The sequence below is a fragment of the Echinops telfairi genome, unplaced genomic scaffold (genome assembly GCF_000313985.2).
Source record: "Echinops telfairi isolate 266 unplaced genomic scaffold, ASM31398v2 ScPeMD7_7469;HRSCAF=8507_1, whole genome shotgun sequence".
Taxonomy (NCBI): Eukaryota; Metazoa; Chordata; class Mammalia; order Afrosoricida; family Tenrecidae; genus Echinops; species Echinops telfairi.
This window is the reverse complement of record NW_022111373.1, coordinates 101659581-101673091: the sequence shown is the minus strand read 5'-3', so window position 1 is coordinate 101673091 and position 13511 is coordinate 101659581.

The following is a 13511-nucleotide window of genomic DNA, read 5'->3' as shown; positions in this document are numbered from 1 at the left end:
GTCGCAACCCCTCTGGAGGGTCAAATGACCTTTTCACAGCAGTTGCCTAAGGCCATCTGAAAACACATATTTCCAATGGTCTTAGGAAGCAAGACACCACTCCTCTATCTGTCTCCAGGCAGGTCCGCCAACATGCAGATACACCCACATAAAAGTACCTGATGTGATGACATCATCACGCCAACTCCATCACATACACCCCACAGAAATACAGGTGTATGTGAAAAGGTTGGCGCCATAATGTACTTATGTGGCCCAGTCACAGGTGTAGAGAGCAGCTACTGTGTGGAAAGCACCTACTGTGTAGAGGGCAGCTGCTGTGTTGAAAGTAGCTACTCTGTTAAAAGCAGCTTTGTGTTGAAAGCAGCAGTATTGGAGGTAAAACGACATTTCATGAATTATAATTGATGGGTAAATATAAAATCATGTACTGTAAAATCATCAACTACTGAAAAAAACATCTGTACCATGGGAACTTAATCTGGATGCTGATCGGTTTTTTTATATTCAGCTGTGGTTGATGTGAATACCGCCCCCTTGTGATAGTAACAAGTTTGTAAAGAAAACAACAACACAGAATGGTAAATTATAGGAAACTTTAATGAACTGTATTGACTGAACTATGCCATGTATCATCTTTTGTATTATTAAAGCTATTGTTATATATTATTTTCATTAGCAAACCATCCCATGACAATGGATCGTGTAGTTAAGAAAAGAAAATATAGTGAGGATATTTTACAGTATGGTTATACTTCAATAATTACAGCAGGAATTGAGAAACCACAATGTGTTATTTGTTGTGAAGTTCTATCAGCCGAATCTATGAAGCAGAACAAACTAAAATGCCATTTTGATAGCAAGCATCCAAACTTTGCTGGCAAGGAAACCAACTATTTTAGAAGCAAAGTTGATGAACTCAAGAAAGCCAGACTTGATATTGGTGGCAAGTACCACAAACAAAACATAGCAGCTGTTGAAGCTTCATATTTGGTGGCACTCAGAATCACCAGAGCTATGAAATCTCACACCATTGCTGAGGAATTAGTATTGCCAGCGGCCAAAGACATTGTTCGAGTTATGATCAGAGGTGAATTTGTTATGAAATTGAGTGCAATTTCCTTATCTAATGACACTTCCACAGAAGAATAGATGACATGTCTGCTGATATTCTTTATCAGGTATTCCAGGAAATTAAACCTGCTCTAATTCCAATATTTAGCATCCAGCTTGATGAATCTACAGACGTTGCAAACTGTTCACAGCTACTGGTTTACATGAGGTAGATTAATGATTGCGACTTTAAAGATGAGTTTCTTTTTTGCAAACTTCTTGAAACGACAACTACTGCATGTGATGTATTTGACACAGTTGGTTCATTTCTGAAAGAGAATACGATCTCTTGGGAAAAGGTTTGTGGTGTTTGCACAGACGGTGCTCCTGCTATGCTAGGATGTCTATCTAGATTTCAATGTTTGGTACTGAATGAGTCACCAAATCATCAGAACTCATTGTAAGATACATTGGCAAATTTTGGTAATGAAGACACTACCACAAGCGTTAGAAGAAGTAATGAAAAGTGTCATAAGTTCTGTCAATTTTGTAAAGGCGAGCACTTTAAACAGTCACTGTTTTCACAGCTGTGCAATGACTTGGATGCACTGAATAATGCTCTGCTATTTCACAATGAAGTGAGATGGTTGTCGAGAGGAAAAATTTTAAAACGTGTTTTTGTGCTTCATGATGAACTCAAAACGTTTTTTCATCAGAAATCAAGACAGCAGTTTGAAGCACTTTTCAGCAATAAAAGTGAACTGCAGAAAATAGCTTATTTGGTTGCCATCTTTGCCATCTTGGATAAGTTAAATTTATCACCACAAGGATGCCTCCATTTTTTTGAGAAGATCCATTCATTCTAAATGAAACTTTAGCTTTGGCAAAAAAAAAATGGGATGAAAATAAAATTTACATGTTGCCTACCTTATTTGCTTTCTTTGAGGAACATGACATTGAACCACACAAAGGATTATGATGATAATTTCTGTGAAAGAACACTTGCACGTGCTTTCAGGAGAAATTTGAACATACTTTCCAAATCTACCTGACACCCCATTTGTGCTTCCTAGAGGCCCATTCACAGTCAAATTTGAAGATGTTCCTGAGACAGCACAAGAGGAGTTCATTGAACTTATTGATGGCGATGCAGTGAGAACTGATGTCTCTACAATGCCAGTTACAAATTCTGGATCAAGTGTTGCAGTCATATCCTGTTCTGTCCGAGACAGTGTTGCCCCTTCTTCCATTTCCAATAACATATCTTTGTGAAACAAGGTTTCCAGCTTGTTGGTCATCAAGTCTAAATACAGAAGTAGACTTGTTGTGGAAGATGATCTTCATTATGCTCTTGCAAAGACTGCTCCGAGGATTTCTGATCTGGTGAGAAAGAAGCTATGTCAACTTCTGCAATGATGTTGGCTTTTTATGCAAAATGTAGCAATGTAGTTTGCTGTTGTTATATTAAGACTGTTACCCATGCTACACCATGCTTCAACACAAAATTTCATATATTTGTAATTAGAAATAACTATTTCACAATATATAATTACATATTGTGTTAGTGATTAATCACTATGCTTTAATTATGTTCAATTGGTAACAACGAAAATACATTCTGCTTATCAGATATTTGCATTATAATTCATAACAGTAGCAAAATTGCAGTTATGTGGTAGCCACAAAAATAACTATGTTTGAGGGTCACCACAATGTGAGGAATTGTATTAAAGGGTCATGGTATTAGGAAGTGAGGTAGTTAGTTTATTGTGCCAATCTGGCCAATAAACACATGTGGGGTTAATTGAAGGGTGGAGAGATAAGTGGTTCAGTGACTCTCGTCTTTCTAGTTCTCCTGTCTCTTGCTTTGTGATGATCGGACCAGAGTGCAGCTGCCTTACACAGTTGCCTGCTTCAGCTTGCAAGGCTGACTTCGAGCAAGACATCCCCAAGCAGAAGCTGCACGGACCTACCCCGATGCAGCCCTGGGTGCTGGACCAGCGTGTGGAGACCCTTGTCAGCGCTGAGATGCTTACACATTCACTGATTCGGCTTTCCTGCTGCAGTCAGCCATAGTGTGTGTTTTGTGAGATGGAGGAGGACTTTGTGGATTGGTGTCGGACATATGGGTTAATGTTGGACTTGTGGGCTTGGGCAGCACTGGGTTGGGATGTTTTCTTGATGTGCACTTACCCTTTATATAAAACTCTCCCTTATACAGTGAACCCTCGTTTATCGCGGTTAATCGGTTCTAGACCCTACCGTGATAAATGCAATTCCACGAAGTAGGATTCCTTATTTGTAAATCAAATATTTTCGTAGTTAGAGCATAGAGGACATGAAAAAACACCCTTTAGTCACCATTACACTCGTATTACCCAATTTATTAAACAAAAAAGGGAAAATACAGTAAAACATTTTGGACGTTACAATTATCATTTATTATTTATTATATTATTTATGGCATCTAGTTTACAGTATTACATATTTCACATACAGTGTTATTATACATAGTTCTTACAAATACTGTAATCAATAGCCTATGAAATTACTTAAGGGATGTACTCTACAGGTGGGTCGCCGTCTTTTTCCTCTGAAGGAGCGGGTGTCGGCAGCGGGTGCTGTTACGCAAAAACCGTGATAGAGGGAAGCCGCGGAAGTCGAAGCGCGAAGTGACGACGGTTCACTGTACATGAGTTTCTGTGGATTTGTTTCTCTAAAGTACCCAGACTAACACAGGAAGGCTGAGAAGCACTGCTCTAGGATAAAGAGGAAGGTATCAGCTCCTATAAAGATTTACACCCTTGGGAATTCTATAGAGGGTGGCTACAAGGTGGGATTGACTAATGGCAGCAGGTTTATTGCTGGTTTACATGAGAGCCAATACATTAGCAATTTAAGCTTAGTATTTTTTTCTCTAAGGGGAGCGGGGAAGGGGAAAACCAATTACAATAATGGATCTATAACACCACCACCCCAGCCCCAGAGGGGGATGAAAAACAGAAATGTGTGTGAAGGGGGACAACAGACAGTGTAAGACAGGAAGATAATAATAATAATAATACATAATTGATCAAGAATTCATGAGGGTGTGAGGGTGGGAGAGGGAGGGGAAAAAGATGAGCTGCTATCAAGGGCTAAAGTAGAAAGAAAACATTTGGAAAATCATAATGGCAACATATACACAAGTGTGCTGATACAATTGATGTATGGATTGTTATAAAATCTGTAAGAACCCCAATACAATGATTAATAGTAAAAGAAAGAAAGAAAGAAAAAAAGCCTACAAAAACTATAAAATAAAACACAAAAGAGAAAAAGGCAAGTTCTATAACTGATATAAACGATCAATTGGAAAAGGAGCAGGTATAGACTGAGTGATGTCTAAACTAAAAAGGTAAACAACACATGGGGAGTTTCAGGACAAAGTGTCATCAAAATGCACGATAGGAAGATAATGGAAGGACAGAAAGACAACTCATATGGCATTTGGTTTAATTGGAAATGTTCAAAGATTTCAAATCATTATAATTAACCACTGACTTTATTTATTTATTTACTTATTTTTGGTACGTTAGCACTAAAGGGTAATTTTTATTGGAAGAATGTTTTCACCAAAGGAAAATGTCAGGGATATTATTAAGCCCAACATAACTTTAGCTTAATAAGATACATAAAAGCCTATATTTGGAAACAAAACAACGATATATTTGCTCCCAATTTCTCACTCTGGTTTCATTTTTTCATAAAGACGTATACAATCATTAAAACATACCTTGAGAGAAAATAGATTATTTTTGAAGTAAAATTTTAAATACCTTCTAGATGAACATTTTGAAAACTTTATTTCCTTGGAAATGGAGCCTGTGGATCTCAGAAATAAGGATCCCTAGCCGTATATTGTGATTACTCATTGGGCTACTAACCTCAAGGTGAGCAGTTCAAAACCACCAGCCACTCAGAGGGAGGAAAATGAGGCTTTCTCTTCCCATAAAGAGTTACAGCTCTGGAGAGTTTCTACTCTGCCCTCTGGGGCCTCTAGGAGGTGGCATCTACTTGATGGCAGTGAATGTGTGTGAGTGAGAGTCTCCTCACTGTTTGGCTGACTTTTTACTGGGATGATATTTATTAAAACGCTGACATATGTATTCTATTTTTTGATGTTTTGGGTTTTTTAATTTTATTCCTTTTGGAGCAAACATCTGTATTGAGCATAATTCTGCATTTAATGTGGCATCTGAATGGAAGAAAAGTCATGTCTGAAGGAGGTCTTTCTATAGAGGAGCCTGATATAGTCCTACAGTCCTTCATTGTTCTGGGGTTTTATATGTGGAATTAAGAGGTTCTTGCATACTCTCAGAGTGATAATAAAGTTACAGGGTGCTTGTCTACAAGTTTACCAGGGAAAAGGGAAAAACGGACATCTTAGTTGATCAAGTGGGAGTTATACTAACAATATCACGAGAGCCAGCAAGAGACAAGGTCAGAAACAGAGGGGGAAGTAGAAATACTTGGTCTCAGCTATCTCATGAGAATATACCATAAAGCATACCAGTTAAGAGCATTTTATTGGTGAATCCACTGTGGATGAGAGATATACAAAATGAGCAATTCACTTTCTTCATAGGAATCTAAACTTTGGGCATCTTTATGCAACTTATGGGGCAAAAAAAGGCAAATTAGATGAAATTTGAATTAAATGGATAATTTGAATTAAATGGAAAGAAACACAATATTTTGAATTGGAGAAATACTGTTTCTAAGTAGTATGGTATGTTTGTGGTATGTCTGTGTGTCTCTCCCTGGTTTTAATGTCAACAAAAGGGGCTGACACAGATGAAGATGAGATCAGATAAGCAAAATTTTTAAATATTAAAAAGCAAATTGATGCCCATTTTTTACTTAAGAAATATTTACAAACGCTCATAGTACTCACTTATGTCTGCTATAAACCACCACAAAAGAGACCATTCTGACTCCTAGCTCCATATAGAGGGGTTTTGAGGCTGTAAATCTATACTGGAGCAGACAGCCTCATCTTTCTCCTGTGCAGCAGCTAGTAGTTTTGAACCTTGACCTTATGATTGTCAGCCCAATGCTTAACTCACAATAGCACCTGAGTTCCTTATAGTTACTGAAATATCAGACAAAATATATATGTTTAACACCTTCATGGTTTTTTCATCTAGGATTGATTTTTTAAAAATATGTACTACACAAAGGAATTATGAAGATAAAAGAAACAGTATTTTTAAATAAAAGTATTCTTCTATTTTCAATTCTCTTAATTTAAGCTGTATATTTCTGAGAATTAGATGTTTATATATAAACAGATGCTTATAAAACAAAGACAAAGCAGATTTAGAATTCATAACACATGTGTATATACAATGAAACAAAAATAATCAAGATTATTAACTATTATATTTGCATGTTTTAAAACTAGAAGACAGGTTCCAGACTGATTAGGAAACATATTATTTAGAGTTATAGTACTTAAACAGATTAATTTTATTTACAGACAACATGAATATTATTTTCTGCTACCTATTATTAGAAGAATTTTATTCCATTTAATTCACATGTCATACAATCCAGTAATTTAATCATATTAAAAATAGTTTTACATTCATCATTAAAATCAAATTTAGAACATTTTCATCCTTCTTGTTCTCATGCGTATCAGCTCTCCATTTCCCGCAAACCTCCTCTGTTTTAGCTCCAGAAAATATTAATCCAGTTAGTGTATATCAATTTACCTATCCTGGATTTCATATACAAAGCAAAAATAACACATGAAAGCAGAGAAAATATGTGCATATGTGCTTGATACAAATGTGATCATAAGGCTATTCACATCCCTAGTCTGTGGGCAGAGGGGGTTCCCTGGAGGCTCCATCGGTGTGTAGACTCCTCCTACCCACTCACTTTTTATTTTTTATGAAACAATTTGAAATAGATCAAAGGGAGATAAAAACATAATATCTTACATTTTTAACCAAACTACATCTGCCATGATCAGTTTTACAATGTTCTCTATCTGATAATGAAGCTATTAATATCCTTCAAGTATGGTCAGGGGGAATTCACTGGAAGTTTAATCCATGTGGGGATCCCAAAAATGGATTTTTGGCTTCCACTATCATCTTTAGTCTTCTTCAAATCAGGAGTTCAGAATTTAAACTGTGACACCATTCCTTCCTCTTGTTTTTAATTTTATTATTCACAATCCTTGGATCACAGAGCTTGGTGTGTCTCTTCCATGTAGACTTAGTTGATGACCTACTTAGATGATTGCTTGTTTTCAGACAAGCTTTTAAGATGCTCAGATGCTATTCTTTCTAATAGTTGGGTATGTTTCCCCAGAATTTGCTATAGTATCCATATCTTCAGTGATCTCTTCATGAGGGCAAGCATCAAGCACAGCCAAGGACACCAATAGTTCTGCCATTTGCTACTGCTCATGCACTTGTGATGTACTTGATTTAAAGAACTACCTTCTATATGTGTATCTTAAACAAGGATGCAATTCCCAATTATTCAGTAATATCTCAAATATTCAAACTTTTAAGTTACAGTACTCACAAAGTTTAGATTGTATGAAAATGTGTTCTGTTAGAAATTAGATGGATTCCTTCGAGTATAATAGAAACAGTTATTATCAAATAATATCATTAGTATCATATGCAAGTACATTTCTGCTGAAGATAATTCAGAAAGAGTTGTAAGAAAGCATCAATAAGTGACTGTATTCAAGCTGTATCCAGCACAGAATGTAAAAGAAAAAGTACCATTGTTTACATCAGATGGAGCAAAGCATAGAATACCAGAAAAATAATTAACTGTGTTTCATTGACTATGCAAAAGTATTTTACTGTGAGGGTATAGCAAATGAGTAGCATTGCAAAAAATGGGGGATTGACAACACTTTGCAACACTAGTGTGAAATCTCTACATGGGTCAAGAGACAAATATTTGACCATAAAAAGATACTATATGGTTTAAAATAAAATAAAAAAGATATGCAGAAGAGTAATATCTTCACACCACACTTATTCAATCGGTATGCTAAATAAGCAGTCATAGACACAAGTATATGTGAAGAAAAAAGAAGCATCAGGCTTGGAGGAAGACTCAGCAGCAACCAGTGATGGGCACATTACATCATCTTGCTTGCTCACAGTTAAGAGCAGTTGAAGCATTTTCTGATGAAGACCAAAGACTGCTGGCTTCAATATGAATCTCACTGCAACATACAGAAAACAGGAATACATAAAAACAATGAGTACAGAAAATATTTAAGTTGTCAAGTGTTTCATTTTACCTAGATTCGCAATGAACATCCATAGAAGCAGAAGTCAGGAGATCACATGACATATTTCAGACGAAGGTGTGCCTGATCCAAAAACTGACATTTCATTGGTCTCCTATGCATGGAAAACTAATAAATAAGGAAATCAAGAGAATTGATGCATTTGAATTATGTTGTCAGTAAATAATATTAGACATAACATGGACTGCAAGAAGAACTAAGACATTGTCTAGGAAGCACTCCTTAGAAGTTCCTTGGAACTTAGAACTACGAAGTGAGAATATCCAGACTCCATCTCATATACATTGGACTTGTTATCAAGAGGAACCAGAAGGACATCACAGCTAGTAAAAAGAGCAAAAAAAAAAGAGAAACACCCTCAACAAGATCAATTGAAACTGAGTTTTCAATAATGATTGTAAACATAAATATGACAAAAGTGGTGTTTCCTTTTGTTGTAAGTAGGGTCACTATGAGTTGGAATGGAATTGACAGCATCTAACAATATTGAAAGCACCATGGAGTGCCAAAAGAACAAACAAATCTATCTTGGTTGAAATACAACCAGAATGCCCTTATAACTAATAAGGATGGCCAGACATTGTCTCACATACTCTGAGCCAACAACAGTTTTGTTGTTAGCATTCGAGTAATCTAAAATATTACATATAAACAAGGAAAAATTATATTTATTGCATATTATTCCGTGATTTTAGTTGACAATAAACATTACTTACGGTTCAGTATGGTCTGGTCCTTGGGTCGGGGTGGGTGGGTGATGATGCCCTGAGGTACCCCATGGGTGGCACGAACATTCATGATGACTCCTTTACAGTATGCAATATTGTCGTTTCAGGAGTTATTCACCACACAGAGCTTTCTTTCTCTGCATTGCATATTTTATTGGTGATTCCTTCAAAATCATACGCTTTTCACTGTGACGTGAAGAAAAAAATTCTCTTCTTAGTATGCAATTAAAAAAAAATCTTCTTTAAGTAAAATACACATCGCCATCCTCCATCCCTCACAAAAAAAGAAACTGCCACGAGTCAATCCTAAATCATAGCAACCCTGCAAGGCAGAGCAGAACGGGTCCCCAGAGTCTCTGCAGATGTAAATCTTCATGAGAACATAGTACTTGATGTTTTCTTCAGGGAGCAGCTCGGGGGTTCAAACAACTGATCTTGCAGTTAGCAATCCAATACTTAACCAGCTGTGCCACCAGGGCTCCTTTTAAGTAAAACAGGCAGCTAATAAAGAATGCAAAAATTTTCCTTTTGGTTTTCCTGGCTATAATACTTTTTCTAGTATCCTGGTAACACATTGATAGACTATTCGGTTGCTAACAGAAAAATGAGAGGTTTGAACCCATCAGTTTTTTTGTGGGAGTAAATATTTGTACTTTAAAGTATAAATGATGGATTCAATGTATTATTTTATTTTGCACATATCTGGTGTGTACCAGAACAGAACATTAAAAATATCAAGTATATAAATTTTGTTGTTGTTGTTAGGTGGTACTCAACTTGGTACCCACTCATAGTGACCCGATGAACACCAGAACGAAACACTGCCTGGTCCTGTACCATCCTCACAACTGTCCTGATGACTGAGCCTACTGTTTCGACCTCTGTGCCAGTCCATTGTGTTGAAAGTCTTCCACAGTTTCATTGTCCTTCTGCTTTACTACTGTGTTTCCCCGAAAGTAAGACATCCTCCCAAAATAAGACCTACTTACAGTTTTGCCTCTCGCTGAAATATAAGCGTCCCCCCAAAATAAAACCTGTCTAAACATAAGGCCTCCCCAATAATAAGGCTCCCTGAAGCTACCATAGCTCTGGATTCTGGACTATAGCGGCGGGTGCTGCCGCACAGCTCACTGTTGGCCTCCGTGCAGCTGGAGAAGATAGGAAGTGCAAGTAAATGTACCATAGATTATGAGTAAATGTACCATAGATTGTTGTACATGGAAATAATGGTAGTAACAAGAAATTCTTGATACTGTAGGTTTCACAGTTTGTCTGGTTATGCTGGTGTGTGATGACAACTACTACTGTACTGTATACAGGTAATACATTTCCTTTTATTTTGTTCAACAATAAATGTGTACTGTATTCTTCTTCATGGAAAAATAAGACATCCCCTGAAAATAAGACCTTGCGCATCTTTGGGAGCAAAAATTAACATAAGACACTGTCTTATTTGGGGGGAAACAGGATATATATATGAATTCATTATATATATATATATATGAATATATTATATTTTAATATATATAATATATATGAATATATATATATATTCATTAGGGAACTCTCCTTGGTGGCATAGTAGTTACTCTTTGGGTTGTTAACCACAAGATCAGCAGATGGAAACCATGAGCAGATGTGAGGGCGAAAGATCAGTCTTCCTACTTTCATGAAGATTTGGTCTTGGAAACCCACCGGGGCAGTTTTCTACAAGTTAGAATTGACTTTATGGCAGAGGGAGAGCGTTTTGAGGATATACGTACATGATACACACTATGTATACAATATATATATATATATATATATATACATACATACATACATACATATATATATATATATATATACACATATAGACTAGACACTTATGCAAGTGTAAAAGTATGTCCCTAGAGAAGAGCATCATGTTGGACAAACAGACGGGCAGTGAAAAGAGGAAGGCCCTCCAGGAGATGACTGACACATGGAGTGCGACAGACATCGAAACATAAGAATGATTGTGGCGATGGTGCTGGGCTGGAGAGTGTTTGGTTCTGTTGGACATAAGGTTGCTGTGGTCCCAGAACAGACTCTCTGGCACTTAACAACAGCAGATGTGAATTTAAGATAATAGTTCATGTCTTCTTGACGTTTCTGACTTTAATACAAGTAAACTCTAACCACTACAGGGTCACGGACTATGAATATGTGTTTTAAAATATTTCTTGGGCATATAGTTATTGTGTAGTTAATAGTTGCCTTTGACACTGACTCTGGATGATCTTCACTCACTGCCATGGAATCGATTCTGATGCATAGCAACACTGTCAGACCAAGACTTCCCTGGTGGGTTTCTGAGCCTATCACTCTGTACGGAAGTAGAAAGCCTCATCTTTTCCCCAATGGGGTGGTTTCAAACTGCTGACTTGTGGTTAGCAATGCTATGCATACCCCAGCATTCCACCAGACCTCTCTCCTTGATGATTCTTAAGTATAACAAAATGTAATGTTGTCCAGTTCTGAGCTATCTTCATGGTTATTGCTGTACAATTATATATATACAGGCACTGCCGAACAAAAATATATAGCACATACAGCAACAGCTTCCTAAAAGAAGCACAGGAATAGATACATTGTGATCAAATAATCTTATAGGATAAATTTGAAATGACAATTAAATTAATAGTTTCACGTATGAGCTATGAAGATTACACTTTATAGAAACCTACACAAATAATTAAAGATTACATATATTAGGTATGAAAATATCTAAAGCATTTATTTCTATTTATTTCTAGGAGAAGATGCATCCAAATGATCTGCAACCATTAGTTTCTATTAGTCACATATCCTAGTGAAAACATTCATTCTCCTTCAGGCAGCATTTTTTGAGCAGTGGAAATTATGTCAGCAGTCAAACTTGAAAATGTCTACATCTGGCCATGGAGAAAACATGAAACAAATCTGTCAAAGAGACGTAAACAAAGACCTACATCAGAGTTGAGCTTGCAATTAGACTGCAATTGAGTCAGAAAAAAATGGGAGGAGTCATGTTAATTTTGAAAACACTTTTTCTTTCTTATAAAAAGTAATAATCTTTCAAATGGGTTTGAAACAATTGATTTATATCAAACCAAAATTTATAGATCGATTGTAAATAACATATGGAGGAAATATACAATGGTTCACCTTCACAGTGTTGATTAACTACAATAGCACCCGCACTTCACACAAATAAAACTGCAAAGTGATAGAAAAGTTATGTATTGCAAAATATAATCATATAAAATGTTTTACTTACCATTGAAAATTTTCTACAACCATGTAATTGCTATAATCTCTAAGGAAATCCATTGCTTAAATTTCCATGTGAAATGATGAAACATGCATATTTCAACTCAAAAACTGAGGAAACTTGCTTCACCAAATGAGTCTTCATTATCAAAACTATCATATTTCCCTTGTAAATTTGCTTAGTGTGATGGTTAGGTTTTACATCCACCTGATAGATTCTGTGTGGGAGGAGGGGTGGAGTCCAACCTGTCAATCAGGTCACAGGCCAGGTAGTCTGTAACCCTGAGAGCTGTGGTGCCCATCCAGATCCCTTCAGACCTTGGACCCACGCAACTCTGGACACATCAGGTTGTGAACTCCAAGCTTCCCGCTTCACCTTCCTACTTCATCCATCAGGAACTGCATGCTATTAAAAGGGCTTCTTCTTGCATCAGGACTATGTACTTGAGGTGGGCAAGGCTGGGCTGCCTTCTAATGTAAAATCCTTTCGTGATATAAAGTTCTCATTCTAATACAAATAATAGGGTCACGGGTTTTGTTTCTCTAGAACACAGCCTAACGCAGTTAATGCAAACAGTTACTGTATAGTACATAGCACATGTTTATGTGTGTCTGTCTATATATAATTACAATATATAACATAATATTTTTGCCATGATTGTTAGAAGGTCATTATGTTTGTTCACACTGATAGTTGAGGGTGAACATCGAGCCATTGAGTTGGCCCATACTCATGGTGACTCATGTACATATCAGAAACATTGTCTCATCCTACTGGTGGTGTAGGGGTTATGCATTGGGCAGCTAACCACAAGGTCATCAGTGTGAAACCACCAGCAGCTCTGCAGAAAAGATGTTAGGCTTTCTACTCCCATAAAGAATCCCATACAGTTCTATTCCCACACAGTCTTGGAAACCCATAGGTGCAACTCTACACTGTCATATAGGGTCGCTGTGAGTTGGAATTGAGTTGATGGCAATAAATGAGTGAGACTCCATCTTCAAGATCATGGATATACTGGAGTTTATGCTTGGTTCTATTCCTGCACTGAATTGGGCAATATTCAGTTTTGCAAATATTCATTTGAAATTTTCAGATGTAGCTCTCCAGACCTTTCTTCTGA